Consider the following 12,827-nt stretch of genomic DNA (forward strand, 5'->3'; position numbering starts at 1 on the left):
TTTGTCTAAATTCTTCTCTTCTCCCTCCTCAGTGGGTTTTGGGTTGTTTCCCTTTCACTGCTTCCTTCTTTGAATAGGCAAAGGAGCTGGAACCCTGATGAGTGGTTTACTTCTTGTTAGCAACCCAAGTTCAACATTTAATGCCGGAGCTGGTATGGACTGAACCGCTACTTGGGGGTAAACGCCTGGCTTCACTTGTCCATGCTCTCTTTACCACCGCACCCCACAACACCACATGTAAGGTCTGAGCAGGTTTTCTGGGGAGTTGTCAGTGTTTCTTTTTACTATCGCTAACGTAACAGCTTCAAATATAAACGCAAATACAGCCAGCGTCAAGGAAAGCATCTGTAGAGGCCATGGAGCTAAAAGAGACTCTAAGAAATGTGCTTGACGTTTCCCTTGGCAGCGTTCATGGCCCCCTTGGAAAGGCTCAGTGAACCTCTCTGCTGCTGGCAAGCTCTAATTTGGGGAAGAAGTTGGCAGGTGCCCGCAAAGAACATAGGCTTTTAATTAAGGTCTGTAGGGCCAGAAGCTCAGGAAGCCCCCCTCCTGATGAATTTCTTTTTAACACTTGCATTTCTTCAAAACTGCCCTACAAACAATAATTGTATGCTCCATCAAGGTAACTGTGGTCATTAATCTTCTGTAGCACAGGAATTTCTTGTAACATAAAGGCAGTAATGGGATTTTTTTTTTTTTTTTACAATACCTTGAAAAATTAGTGTTAACTTGTGTTCCCGGTTTGAGGCAATTGATTTTACTAAGGTGATGCTGAATATGATCTCATAACTTGGTCTTTCCATGCAAACACCCTCCGTGCAAAGTTCTCATTATATCTGACACTAGAATTAATGTAAACATGTTTCTGTAATGGCCGTATTTTGAGTCACTCACTTAGGGGAAGATTTCTGCATGCAGAGACTGAGCCTGCTAAGCATCGTTGCTATGGAGACTGTGAGAGTTGGATTAATTAAGGCCTGAACAGATGTTGTGAAGTGTGCAGAATGCACTGTTTTTTCTGCTAGTAATTGAAGAGGGTACGTGTGTACGTGAGAGAGGAGAAAAAATACAGACAATCGGAGACAAGGCAGTCAGACAGATAGATGTGCTTGGCACTGGACACGTAACATTTCCTCTGGTAAAACTAACCACTGATCACTCTGCTGGCACTACTCTATTTTCTCCTCCACCCATGCCAGGCTGAATAATTGCTTGAAATGGACAAGTGGTCCATTCATGCTTCCTTTCTTTGGTCTGATTTATAAGAGGTATAGGAATATACAAAAACATGTTCTTGGATCAGTGGATTCAAACAACCCATCTTTCTGAACACTCAAAAATCAAACTGGACCGTGTAAATGGTAAACTACCTGGCAGGGATGCCAAGTGTGTGGATTGGAGCTATATTAATTGTCCAACCTGCCGGGCGTAGTGTCATCAGTGACTTGGCAGCCAGGAAAGAGATTGGCTGCCCAATGCCATGGAGAAATTGTCATGGGAATGCCTTCTAGATTAGAAAGTAAATGAAACATCAATCTAGTTCAAGTTTGATATGGAGGATATTTGATTGTTTCAGTTGGAACTAAATGTTGATTTTTAAAGCTTTGCATTTCTAGTTTCACTTGAATGATATTGTTAAGTTGAGGTCCAAGTTCAGCAAGTTAGGTTCCATCTGAATCCTGCTTAGTGGCCCCGAAGATGAGTAGCGTCCCCACGTTGCGTCCTCCTGGTCAGCAGGAAGGAGTTAATGGCCTGAAATCATCCTAAGATTTTTCTGCTGGACTGACAGCAGTTTGACTAGAACTGGTGTCTTTTGAAGCGTGATCAGTTTTTTCTTTATCTCCAAGCTGTGGGGGCAGTGTTGTCTGAAAATGGGAATCAGAGCATCACACGCAGAGGTGCTTGTTTCCTGGGGGATAGTGTCCTAGCGTCTTAGTGGCCAAACTCAGCTTCTTCCCATTCCTAGACTGTGGAGCTGAGTCAGAATGGGATGATGTAATAGGGCATTGCAGGGCAGGGGTGGGAAGAAAGGGAGACAAGGGAAGAGGGGGAGAAAAGAGAGAGAGAGAGTGACAAAGCTGTCTCATCCAATGTGACGTAAGTGTCTGATCATATACGTATGCCTCTAAAGAGTCAGACATCCCGTGCCCCAACCCCTGATGTACCCTTTACCCAGTTTGGCTGTGCCACTGATAACAGCTTGGTTCTGTCTATGAATGGGGCTGTTTCTTTTCTTTTTTGACGAGGTGAAGGTTGCAGGTGGCACTCAATCTTAGCGAAGGTCAGACACCTTATGGTTGTGTGCCATTGAGAGCTCTAGAGATAGGGAAAGAGGGACAAATTGGATCAGTGTGAATTTATCACCATCTGGGGGGAAAATGCAAGTGCACATCTTCCCTTCTGTATTGTCCTCTCCAGACGTGACCTGTAGTTCATTCACCCTTAAACTTGATTGTTGAATCTGTTTGTATTTTCCACTTTTCCTCTTATTTGAGGATTATCTCCATTTATCTCATGGGAGAAAGCACTACTGAGGCTACAGAAATAGAAAGGATTAGGATTTGCCTTTTGAATCAATTGTGGTCTGTTTCTGTCTCTGGTCATTAATGAGAAAAATGACATTTAAAAATATAATTGTCTTTTTCTTCTCCCTGACACATATAAAGGGAAAAAATATATTCTGGGTAATTTGTTTACTGAAAAAGAAATAGAGATGGGAGAAAAACCACAACAGTGGTTTGACGCCTTTGGAGGGACATCTGTTAGGTGCTTTACTACAAGAGCAACAATGGAAACCTTGAAACAAATAAAAATAGAGCCAGTATTGGGAGTTAGGGGAAAATCTACTTTCCCCCTAACTCATCAAATTTTGAGAAAGTGTTTTATTCTTGTTACCTGTTAATATGTATTCTTTCCGTGGGTATGTATGTCATGGTCACTTCAATATACCTGCTGCCCCAGCAACAAACTTTACTCTTTGCCTTCTATTGTGTCCTGCCCTATGTTAGTATGAGGCCAAAAGAACCCAACTGCCACCATGCTGCAGACACAGTCCACAAGCCTGGCAAGCCAGGAGGACGAGAAGCATACAGAACTTCTTGGATTTCTTCCTAAGCCAGTGGCCAGGGGTCCAGGATTTAGGTCCTCTCTGTCATCCATCCACCAACTATTCATCTAACAAAGTCAATGAGCATCTGCTGTGCCCAGGACTCTGCCTGACACGGGGTCACCACCAGATGTCTATTCTAAGATATCTGCCCACCAGCAGGGCACCATTTATGGAGCCAGATGAGACCTCTATCTACAGCAAGAGAACAATATAGTTCAAGCAGCATCACGGAGCGGTGAATCCCAGCAACGAAATGAGCAACCCAAGCACACAGTTTTAGGAGTCAAGTGAGGAGAGACTTTGTGGGCTGGTGAGTATTTTGGTTGGTTTTTGTCCGATGTGAGGGTTTTGAAACTCTTGATTTAGTCTCATCTCACCCAGAGCATACCACAGCTCGGGAGGTGTTTGGAAATGAGTGGAAGGTTTTCCGGTTGTCACCATAACTGGGAAGAATTATTAGCTTTTAGCGAAGAGGAGGAGCAGGGACACTCAGATGCTGCAGTGGGTGGGACCGTCCTGTAAGGACAGTCATCACCTCCGAAAGCCCACCGAGAAGCACCGATCGAATGCCAGCTTTTTAGAATATTTTTTTATTCACAATGTGAATTCAAAGGTGGGGAAGCATTTAGAAATCTTTCATACAGGCTGAGAGGTGACTATTTTATAGATACTGGTATCTGGAGCACCTTGATTTTTAACCAGAGTTCAGATTTTTAAGGAGCGTATCATGAAGATTCAAAGAGGAATTTTAGGGCAAGAGTTCTTAAAGAAATCATTTCCTTAACGTTGTCAACCCGAAAGTGAGAGACGAGACCAACCCAGAACCGAAGTTAACGGGCTCTGACGTTCTTATAAAACACATTCTAACTTTAGCTACATTTAAATTAAAAAGCCCAGCAGTGTAGCAGGGAGCTGATGGATTTGGAAAGCATGGATATGAGATAATGAGGGCTCTGCCATGCTTTTCGTGGTGAGGGGTAATAGGTGATCTATTCCTGGCTGAAAACAAAGGAGATGAGGCACTTTCTGCATTTGCACTGCAGGAATTTGCATCGCATTGAGGCTAAAAGTCCTTCAAATACTGCTTACCTTCTGCTCACTATAGCATATTCTTATATTAATCTTGATAATGAACAGGAAAAAGACCCTGGTAGGCATTTCTTGTGTCAAAGACACTAGTGGTTACTGTCTTAAACTTCCCAGTGTGCTTTGGACACACCAGCCCTGTAGGCAGACAGGCAAAAATTGGTTCTGTATGTGGGTTGGTCCTGCTTTGACCTGCCACATGTGGGAGGTTTGAAAAGCTCAGGTCAGAAAGCTAAACCAACCCCCCCTCATTTGGAAACTTGTCATCCGTTTTGGGAAGAGTGCTGCCTTTGGGTTGCCCCGAGGTGCAGTGTGATTAAAGGCGAACTGGGAAGTGGCAGGGACAGAGAACAGGCCTCGGGCCCTCCTTGATTGCCTCAGCTCTTGTGCTTCAGTTTTCCCCATCCATAAGATGGTCTAATGAAATTCGCCCTCTCACTGAAGATTAATGAAGTGAGACTTGTAAAGGACTTTACGTCAGGGATCAACTCAAGATACTTTTAAATCCTTTGGAATGAAACCACACTAGGGGACACTTATCTGGAAGCCAGGTTGACAGAGGCCTTCTGGAAGCCCAATAAAAATTAACAGGAGAAGAGAACCCTTAGTCTCCTTTCAGAAAAAGTAGGTGCTCATTTCATTTTGCTAAACAGAGATAAAAGCACAAGATTGCTGTCCTAAGAGTCACGTCAATAGACACAGAATTTGATTGACAATGAGGTTTGTCCTTTTAATCAGATCCCATTCATTGCTCTAAATCAACTTCAGTTCTGACTCTTGTTAAGAAGCCATTGACTCCCCAAATCGGAGTGATATTTTGCCACCAAATATGGCTCCTTGTCCTTCCTTTGAGAAGATATGCTGCTCCTGAACATGAAAAAAGAATACACACACACACACACACACACACATATATATATATATATATATATATATATATATATATATATATATATATATATATATAATTCCCTTAGAAACAACAATGGCAAAAAAGAGTGAAGCAACACAATCCCTATGGTCCTTGAAATGTGGTGTATATTATCCTAATTGGACATTTTCTAAACAGATCTATGTGGACTAACTCTTGGGGTATTTATATTAATTAAATATTTCTCCAAGGAGCAAATTATTCTTTATGTGCTTCTTAAGTTGGTTGCTGTTGAACTGTATCTGAAAACAAACTCTTTCCTCCTTGATTTTTCCCTCTGGGATCCATCAAGAGATTGACTTTCGGGCAGCTTAGTGAAAGACAAGGGTCCATCAACATTGCTTAAGGAACTGAAAGAATTGTGTGCTAATTGCCAGAGGCTCTGCGTGCTGGCTGGCAGCTTCATGCAGCCCACTGGGGCACGAGTCTCCCACCCTTTGCTCCAACCTTGCCTGCAGAGAAAGAAAGGGCTTTGGGGGACTGTGGAATTCTAACAACTGCCTCTGACAAGCCTGCTGATGGACTCATTTGGGCAACCTCAGGTTACAAATGGGCATCTAGGAATGGCTGGCATAAATTCAGTGAGTGGAATTTCATTGCTGGTCCTGCTTATGCATGGTGTCAGGGTTTACTCCGCTAATGCAGGCATTTTGCCTCTAATACATTCAACTGTTACATTGAAGTTCCAAAGTACTCCTCCAGGGGGAGCAATCTGAAGGTGCCAACTAAGCACTTTGGGGGTACAGAGGCGAGGTAATTTAAGGTTAATTCATCCCAAACTAATTAGATGGGAGTTCATCAGCTGGCATGTGCCAGAGAGAATCCTAGCCTTGTAGAAAGAAATTTAACCCCATCATTTTCTCCATTTCGTAGAAACAGTTTAAATAGGATACAGTAGACCCAGTAGGCCTTAACAGATCTAAGGTGAATACAAAACACAATATGAAGTAGCGGTGGTAAGCCTGGGTTCTAGAGTCAGACTACCTCAATTTGAAGCCTGGGGCTACTGCTGACTACTTGTATGAACTTAAGTGAGTTATTGCCTAACACTTCTGTGGCTCAGTTTTTCATTTGTCTGTTTGGGTAATGATGCCTACCTCATAAGGTTATTTTGAGGTGTATACAAAGGTCTTAGAACAGTGCCCTGTACATAGGAAACCCCCAAGAGACATCCATGATTACATTAATAGCCTTTACTGGAGCTTGCTTTCAGATACTTCATTTGTATCACGGCATTCACCATCCCCATTACTCCCTTGAAATGACTTTTATTCATAGGTTTTCTTTATCTGAGAAGTTAAAAGTGGATGGCAGACCCCTCATTAATTCTCACAACATCATCAAGAAGTAGAAAAGAGAACAAGTATAAGCCACTTTCCCACAGTGGAAAAGAGAAGAGGTTCCTCTAATAGCATCATTGTCAAAGATGGGGAAATGATGCTGTATATACCTAGGTGGTCATGAGCTGGCTGGTTCTCTGGATTTTCATAACCCCTCTCTTTTCACCATGGCATCAAGTTCATGAACTTAGTGACTTCCCCTGGGAAGTGCTGATGGTCATTCACCACCCCCGAGAAGGGAAGATAAAGGGAAGAGGGATGGAGAGACCTCAAGCTGTTGTCACTTGAGAGATACTTAAGTATGACCTTTTTTGGTTTTCCACTCAGGAACTGCTGCTAGAGTCACCACAAAAACCCACAGAGCAAAAGGGAATGGCATTTGCCATGGCTTTGGTAAAAAGCTACCTCTCAGGCAAGATGCTAATTTTAGTAGGAATATGACCTTCTTGTCCCAGCATATTACATGTAATCAACAGGGATGGGACTCTGGTGGTTAAACACACTTGCCCAAGACTAATTCGGTTTCAATCCGTTTCTCTGAACCAAGATTAATACAGCCCAGAATAGACTTGGAGAGAAAGGAGCCATTTCCCAAAGGTAGAGGTCTCTGGATGCCTCATATTTAGGTATCACAGAAATTCCTATTGGGTCTGTCTTCTGACCCAGTGGATTCTCAGGTACAATTTGTTGGGCCCAGTGTGATGGGTTGTTGAATGAGACATAAAATCCCGAGTCTCTTCAGCTGGATTAGAGGCCACTGGGTCTAGCTCTAATGTTCTTCTTGGGCTTGAACTTGTTCCCACAGACTCCGTAAAGAAGACCATTTTGAATCCACAGGTTATACACTATCAAAAGAAAAAAGATACCAGAAACTTGATTGACTCATTAATTGAACCCAGTACCTTTTCTTAAGCCAGTAATTCCAACAGAACCATTTGGATGTTATAGGGTCCAAAATTTTTATTTTTCTTGAACCAAAGTGAAATTGTCCCATGGCCCTTGTTACTTCTGCCCAGCATGCCCATGTCACGATGGTGTATTCTTAGCTGCCTTAGCTGCTTCCATGTTACCGCTGTGGTCTGTTTGTGCAGCGTGGGTTACCCCACACAAGCCGAGCTGATAAACTCTGCTGATCTCAATGCAGAGAGTAAGCCACAGGAGGCAACTTAGGAGCCTGGGAGGTATAGAGCCGGGAAGATGAAAGAGAGGAGTGGGCCTTTGATGTTCACCAAAGAAAGTTGACATGTTTGTGCAGATTTTTCTGCAAGATGACATAACATGATTCCCAGAGCAACATGTAATCTGGCTGCAGTGGGGTTGGTGTCGCTCAACTTCCCACTGGGAAAAACAGCAGACAGACCAGGCTCAGCCCAACGCCTGCAGACATTTCGGCCTCAGCTGTACCCAGTGGATGCTTGTTGGCTCTTTGCACCAAGTTCTGAAATCCATCTGCATCTAGAAGGAAACATTCTCTCTTTGCTTCTGTGTGACCCTTCTACTGAAACCAATTAATATTCTCCTTCATAAGAGCCATTTGATGTCCTAGAAACCTAGTAAGTCTTTTAATTAAAACAAGCTATTTTATTTTGAATGAGAAACAACCTGCCAAGAATTCTCCAACCTCTGAAACCCCAAAACCACAGGCAAAGTAAGAATTCTAAGACCAGCCAGATCGCCTCCCAGATTTGCCTGCCATGAAACAACCAGCCACCTAACAAAACTGGCCAGTGGCCGGCAGCACAGTAAATCCAGGACCTCCAGGCAAGACAAGTCCTAGAATCTGGGTGGGAGATGGGTCAATAGACGGAAGATAGGAGGGCGTGCTTATCTACTGTTCTCTTCCTATACAAGAGTTGCTGTGGCTTCGTGCTGGGAGCTGGAATTCGTGCGCAGGCCTGGGTCAGAATTGAGATCCAATCAGCATGTAAGGACTACTATCTATTGATCACTCACGACTTGTCATGTGTTGTGCTAACATGTCACAGGCAGTATTTCTGCAGGTACTGTTATTATCCTCAGATAATCGATAAGTAGGCTGAGGTTCAGAAAGTTTGAGTGATATGCTCAGGGTCATCCAGTGGTAAAGGTAGATTCATTCAACCACTGTCTGGCTGACTTCAAAGCCTGGGCATGGTTTTAAACATATGCTCCACTCCTGCTTGAGTTAGATGGAGATAAAACAGCTCACTGAGGGCCGCATACTACTTGGCATCAAAAGCGTTTCATATGTAGTGAGGCGGATGGACCTAGAGTCTGTCATACAGAGCGAAGTAAGTCAGAAAGAGAAAAACAAATACCGTATGCTAACACATATATATGGAATCTAAAAAAAAAAGGTCATGAAGAACCTAGGGGCAGGACAGGAATAAAGACGCAGACCTACTAGAGAATGGACTTGAGGACACAGGGAGGGGGAAAGGTAAGCAGGGACAAAGTGAGAGAGTGGCATGGACTTATATACACTACCAAACGTAAAATCGATAGCTAATGGGAAGCAGCCGCATAGCACAGGGAGATCAGCTCGGTGCTTTGTGACCACCTAGAGGGGTGGGATAGGGAGGGTGGGAAAGGGAGGGTGGGAGGGAGGGAGATGCAAGAGGGAGGGGATATGGGGATATATGTATATGTATAGCTGATTCACTTTGTTATAAAGCAGAAACTAACACACCATTGTAAAGCAATTATACTCCAATAAAGATGTTAAAAAAAAAAAAAGCGTTTCATGTATGTCTAGGACTACCTGCCCAGTGCTTGTTCTTAGTGTTTTACTATCAAATTTAATTCCAAAATGTTTATTCCTAAAAACTGTGGATAATAATAGCTAATGTTTATTAAGCATTTACCAGGTATGAGACATTATACCAAGCACCTTAAAATCTGTGACTTCATCGAATCACTACAGCACAGGAGGTGTTATCTCCATTTTACAGAGAAGACAACTGAGGCTTGGAAAAGTAATGTAAACTGTCTAAGCTCTTGTGATATCAGGTTGAACCATATAACATTGCCATTTTGTGTGTCAAAACCAACCAAATGGGAGGTCCACTTTAACCAGCAAAACTCGGACTTGAGTCCAGGTCTGAGCCCAACTAATGAGCAAAGGAATAGTCTATGGGGGGAAGCTGGACTCAACTGTCCTTGGCATCTCTTAGAAACAATGCCTCAGATCAGGGAGTAATAACCATCAGAAACCCCTTGTGGCTTTACAGTGCATGAACCTATATATGCTTCTAGAATGAACAGACACAAAATATGGTTGGGATGTTGTCTAAGTGGTGGAATTTACTCAGCCCTTGGTTATCATGCCACACCCCCTACCCCCATCTTCTTATTGTTTTCCACTTGATTCCTTCCGCTTCCCTTCAACTCTGCTGTTTCTGCCTCCCGATTCCTGTCCTTGGAGTCCCCTCAATCCTGTGCTTCTCCTGTCGTGACTTGTTTTGACCTGGCTCCTCTGGATTGGCCCTGCGCGTTGGGTTGTGACTCATCCCCTCACTTGGTTCCCACCTCTCACTCACTCTGGGCCTATGTGCTCTTCTCAGGTTAACCCTCTGGGGCTTCTGTCTCTTGCTCTCAGGCCCAGCCCTACCTGGGCAGCTCTTCACCCTGCAGCTGCCCTTGACGTTCTCTTTAGTTCCCAGTTTTCCATACCGGCCACTTTTCTCTTCCAGACCCCAGGTGATCCAACTTTCCCCCCTTTCCCCCCAACCCAGCATGTGGGCTGGGGCAGGACGGACTTTGAAGGTGTTGGGGATAAGTTTGGAGGAGGTGGGAAAGTTAGCTGTCTCTGTATGGTTCCCATGAGTCGGAGGGGGCTCTTCAGAGAGTGGGCAACTCTGGCAAAGGCAATGAGAAGCTGGTGGCTGTGATTTCAGGAAAAGGACAGCTGTGGTGATGAAAGGGTATGATGGGGTGAGGCCAGTGGGGCGGAATACAAGAATTAGGTTCTTTTGGCTACCCAAGCATGTGAATCACTTAGAAGCTTAGTTCTCAGAGGAAACCACGAACCAGGCAAAAGAAACAAGCGGTGATGCCCTGAGAAGAAAGGTGGTGGGAGGAAGAAGTTGATTCCCACAGTTTTAACTAAGAAGGAGAATGTATTAGGTCTTCCTTTTCCTCTGAGCAATGGTGGTGACTGGGGGTGGGACAGAATGGCGTACAGAAGGGGAGGTCAATTGTTTTTCCTCCCTCCTTATGGACCTTATTTCTTCTTCCTGGCCAGCCCAGGCATTTGGCTTCATCTGTATGGGCCAGCTAATTAAAGGGATGAAAAATTTTAAAGATCTGGGAACAAGGACCCAAAAGAAAGTGATGCTGCTGAAGGATATTGGTGGAGAGAAACCAATCAGCTTTACAGGAAAGTAAGAAGGGTCTTAGTAGACGTATTTGAGATGATTGGGAGGTGGCTAATAGGAAACCACAAAGGGTTGTGTCAGCTTACCTCAGGCTTTTTAATACCTGGCAGCTGTAGGACTAGGCAATTGACCTTCTACATGTGTAAAGACAAATTCAACAAGGAAAGCCCTTTCCCTACAGTTCAATCATTCTTGCCTTCTATGAGGTATAACTACGTGGATAGCTTGCAGTTGTACCACTTGGGCATCGCTGTGAAAGGAGTCATGAGGGGCTAACATGAGCTAGGATAGTAATTGGGAAGTACAGAAGGCCAGAGAGCAACAAAGACCAGAATCTGAGCCACAAAGTGTTGGAACCCCTCCATTTCTATCCCGATGCTGCTCTTAAACTAGGCCAGTCCTCCAAGCAGGACTGAGAGAGTTTCCTTGAGCCTGACTCTGTGGAAGAGGTTGGAGGGTGACGTGGTTACTTTGGTGAGTGTAAGAACATTGATCAGCATTTGAGTTGTGGCCTTTGGAGTCAGATGCCTGGGTTCATATCCCAAATGCTACCATTTTCTACCACTTAAGCAAGCCTCTTTATTTACTCATCCATTTCCTTAGCAATAAAAATGGGAAAGTAATAGCTACCTCATAGGATTAAATAAGAGCTTGAGCTTATATAAAATGCTTGGCATAGGGCTTCATTCATACTGAAAAAGCGGTAGGTGATATAATAAGCATGATGATGATAACAATGATGCTGATTCCTAGTTTGAGAATGAAGGTTGATAGCAAAAAAAGAGGCGTTAGTTTTCAACCTCAGAAACCTTCTTTACCTATCTCTGTTTAACCTTTCAATCTCCGGATGCTCTCTAAAACCTTGGTTTTCCTGCAGATGCTGGGCCTCTTATTAGACTCATAGATGCAGGCAAGATGCGCATTGCCTCTTCTTCACATGGCCTCCAGAGCAATGTTCTTTCCCTTGCTGTCTACCTGACTCCTGGGGCAGGTGGCACTGCCAAGCCTGACCAGGAGCACCTGAGAGAAGGCACTTGATAAAGTCCAACCCTTCTTCCATTTAAGTAGGAGGAGAAAGCACACCCTCTATCAAAGAGATATGAAAAGAACCAATAGCCAAGTAGCTCTATATTGCTTCCTGTTGAAGTGTCAAACACCATATAACATATACCCTTTTAGGCAGCAGGGTTATGGAACAGAAGAGTAATTGAGAAGGGCCTGAGTTTTGAGACTGTTAATACTTCTTTAATGGAAAATATTTAGTGACCATTTACTGGAAGTGATGTGTCTCAATACTGTGGTTCAGTTGGACCGAACTGAACCACATTCATAGACTATGAATGACTATGTTTCATAGTCATTAAAACATGCTTGAGGGACTTCCCTGGTGGTGCAGTGGTTAAGAATCTGCCTGCCCATGCAGGGGTCACAGATTTGATCCCTGGTCCGGGAAGATCCCACATGCCACGGATCAACTAAGCCCGTGTGCCCGTGAGCCACAACTACTGAGCCCCCGTGCCACAACTACTGAAGCCTGTGTGCCTAGAGCCCATGCTCCGCAGCAAGAGCAGTCATGCAATGAGAAGCCCGTGCACCGCAACAAAGAGTAGCCCCTGCTCATCGCAACTAGAGAAAGCCTGCACGCAGCAACGAAGACCCAAAAGCAGCCAAAATAAATAAATAAAGAGTAGTAATTAAAAAAAAAACAAACAACCACGCTTGAGTGTTCCATATGCTTGTGGTGAATAAGCGTTATACTTTGGTTGTTCTGTTTTCCGTCCTGTAATGTCTAGTCTTGCCTGTGTTATATGTGAGAGGAAGGGGGTTTGGAATGATTTGGAGGCAATTTGTATAGAACTCACATTGACTTAAGGAGTTAGTATGGGTCAGTAAATATCCTGGAGCATGTTTATTTCATTCTGTGTTCAAGTATGGCAATATTTACAGCTTGACTCAAAATGGATTATAATTAGAAAAGGATGGTTACCTCCTAAACATTGATCGTT

This window comes from Eubalaena glacialis, chromosome 4, assembly GCF_028564815.1.
Source record: "Eubalaena glacialis isolate mEubGla1 chromosome 4, mEubGla1.1.hap2.+ XY, whole genome shotgun sequence".
Taxonomy (NCBI): domain Eukaryota; kingdom Metazoa; phylum Chordata; class Mammalia; order Artiodactyla; family Balaenidae; genus Eubalaena; species Eubalaena glacialis.